A 3,243-nucleotide genomic window follows, 5' to 3' on the forward strand; every position below is an offset into this window, starting at 1 on the left:
AAGGGGTAACTCATCAAAGTAGAGCCCACTTGGGCGAAAATTTTGTCTGTTTTGCTCTAGCTCAAACCGTTGAGGCGCTAGAGGGTGTTTTTGACGAAAATAAGCGAAAAAATGTACAACCCTGCATGATTAGTCGAAGTGACGGGCGTTGACGGGCCAGAGGCCCGTATCTTTGTGCACATTTTTGCACTACCTGACTCGGGTGTCAGCGCCGCAGGCCAAGGTAGATGTATGCCAGGCGCGTCGCAGCGTAACAGTGTTTCGTGAGGTATCGCGAAGCCTGTTACGCGAGACGTGGTCTGGCGTACATCTACCTTGTACTTGGACCACACGTTACGGGTCGAACCACACCCTCTTTTGGGCTTAAGGGTCCCTAGATTGTCTACTATCACTAAAACGTTGATTTTTACATAAATCTGACAATATTCGATTTTTTTTAATGAAAACAGTTACCGAACAGCAGAAGTTTCATGTCCCAAATAGAGTAAGAAGACCCCCACAAACGATTCGAGTGTGTCAAATTTTGGGCCCGGAAGACCCTGTGCCCCTATACCCTCTCCTTAACTCGTCTCGGGTGTCAGCGCCGCAGGCCTAGGTATATGTGCGCCAGGCGCGTCGCTGCGTAACAGTGTTTCGTGAGATATCGCGAGGCCTGTTACGCGAGACGTGGTCTGGCGTACATAAAGCTAGTTTTAGTAAGCGAGTTACAGTAAAGTACAATCTGAAAACTCACCCTTGGTAATAGTCCTCTTGCACCCGCGTGCCCTTCACTATTATCTCGTCAATTTGAACGAGGACACATTGTGGGTACCCTGCGTGGAAATGATTAAATATTTTTTTAATTCAAATTAAATCACTGTTACGTTTTTAAAACTGTTTGTTGGCTGAGCGATTAGCGAAGCCCATTACTCCACTGACCGGAAAAGTTTCATTCTGTTTGTCTGTTTGTTTGTTTGTTTGTCTGTCTGTCTGTCCGCACGATAACTCGAGAAAGAATTGAGATAGCGACCTGGGATTTTCAGGGTCGTTTTGTATCATAAAAAGACAGATCGAGTTCGAATATGAGCGTTCTAGCTCAAAATTTGGCTTTTTAAAAAATCAAAAACCACAGGTTGCAAAATATTTATTTTTTTCACATATTTTTTTATGGGCTTCTAAGGGGTAACTCGTGAAAGTAGAACCCTTTAGGCGAAAATTTTGTCCGTTTTGCTCTATCTTGCACCGTTTGGGTGCTAGGGAGTATTTCTTGGCGAAAATAAGGTGAAAACGACAAAATGGTCTAATAAATCGTAAAATTTAACTCGTCTGGGGTGTCAGCGCCGCAGGCCTAGCTATATGTGCGCCAGGCGCGTCGCAGCGTAACAGTGTTTCGTGATATATCGCGAAGCCTGTTACGCGAGACGTGGTCTGGCGTACATATAGCTAGTAGATAATGCAGTACACTGCAAAAATTCATGCATCTTATTGGTGTGATCAATGTAGGTCACATTATGTGATGTGACATCGATATGTCGGGGCCTTGATGAGACCCAAACTTATGTCATACTAGGCTAACCGAAAATGTCGAAAAATCGACTCTCAAAGAGCCATGGGCGTTGATAACGCTGCCCCGTGAGTCATGAAATTAGCTATTTTCCGAATAAGAACAGGAGGAATATCGTCTGCTCCCGGACCATCACAAAGCCTCAGCCAATCAGAGACGACCTCTCTCTTGGCCAGAAAGGCCCTCTCTGATTGGTCGAGGCTTTGTGATGGTTCGGGAGCAGACGATGTTCCTTCTGTTCTTCTAATTCGGAAAATAGCTCATTGGTTTCATAACATCGCTCTCCCAGGAGCGAGTCTGCTTACTCTTTTGTAACTTGCAGTGGAAAGGAATGATGCAATGGCGCCCTCCAAAAATTGTGTAGCACCCCCACGCAATAAGCGTAAGTCAAAATTTGTGACTTCAAAGTGATGTCATTTGGACCTTTTCTAGTCGTCCCGGGTAAGGACTTGTAGGTCAAAATGACCAGCAAAGTCCTCATTCTGACACCGTTCTGACTCACTGTAAAGAAAATTATCGTGATTTTACGACATTTTCTGGGTTTATTTTCTATTACGAAAACTTCGTTTCTAACAAATTACGATACATCGTTATTTTACGAATTTGCTTTGAAAAATCCCAAGCTCAAGCTAAAGGGTATGAAAATTGTAAATATTTTAGTCAAATTTTATGTCTTACGACCCCAAAAATTGCATTCTTTACGAACTGTATTAGTAAATTTACGAGATGTTTTCGTAAATTGGCACTTACGAAATATTTTCGTAAATAAATTTTCACGAAGCATTTCGTAACTTATTTTTTCGTAAAATCACGAAAACATTTTACAGTGGCACCTGTATGTCTATGCACCACACAATGCATAAGGATTTAGTTTGCAGTGGGACCCCAAAAGAGTGATAAATAGAATCTTTTCTAGTAAAGATAATTCCAGTGAAGTTAATTACCTATCCGTCTGAGAAAAAACTTACTTTTTGCCAGGCTTCCAAACATTTCATTGAAGTTGTTAACCATCCTGTTAACTCGGTGGTTCGGTCGAACCGCATCACACATGGAAGCGTGATCAGAACAACGCATGTGCATCGTCGTGCCAGCAGTCCCACTAGACGGGCCGCTGACTGTTCTACCTCGTGATACTTCGAATTTGGCTGAAAGGAAATACAAATTTACAAATTACTACCACTGGCACTGGTGTAACAGTAAACACCCACGTAATGCGATAGATTACTCTGGAAACCTCAGTGTGAACATGTTTGCGTTATCTGATACATGAATGCAGCAAATACTATTTACCCGGCAAGGTACGCACTTCGTCACATTGCTTTGATTAAAAGGCTCTACGTGTGGACCTGACCATGAACACACTATTCGCTGCATACATGTATTTATTCAGCAAATAACGCAAACATGTTCACACTTGGGTTTCCAGAATAATCAATTGCATTCCGCGGGGGTTTAATACTTGCATAGTGCCACTCCCAGAAAAGTGGATTCTTGATTTGAGTCGAGTTTCGGTGCTTGACAAGTTGAGGACAGGTACTTATTTTGAGAATATTTTACTCAATTTCTTAAATATTCTTCAACCAAGTCCTTGGCCTTAACTTGTCAAGCACCACGACTCAAATTAAGTATCCAATTTTTCGGGTGAGCACTGCCAGTGGTTTTAACGCATACATACAGACCGATCATAATGAACGAACTGT

Source organism: Frankliniella occidentalis, unplaced genomic scaffold (assembly GCF_000697945.3).
Source record: "Frankliniella occidentalis isolate FOCC.00 unplaced genomic scaffold, Focc_3.1 Scaffold192, whole genome shotgun sequence".
Taxonomy (NCBI): Eukaryota; Metazoa; Arthropoda; class Insecta; order Thysanoptera; family Thripidae; genus Frankliniella; species Frankliniella occidentalis.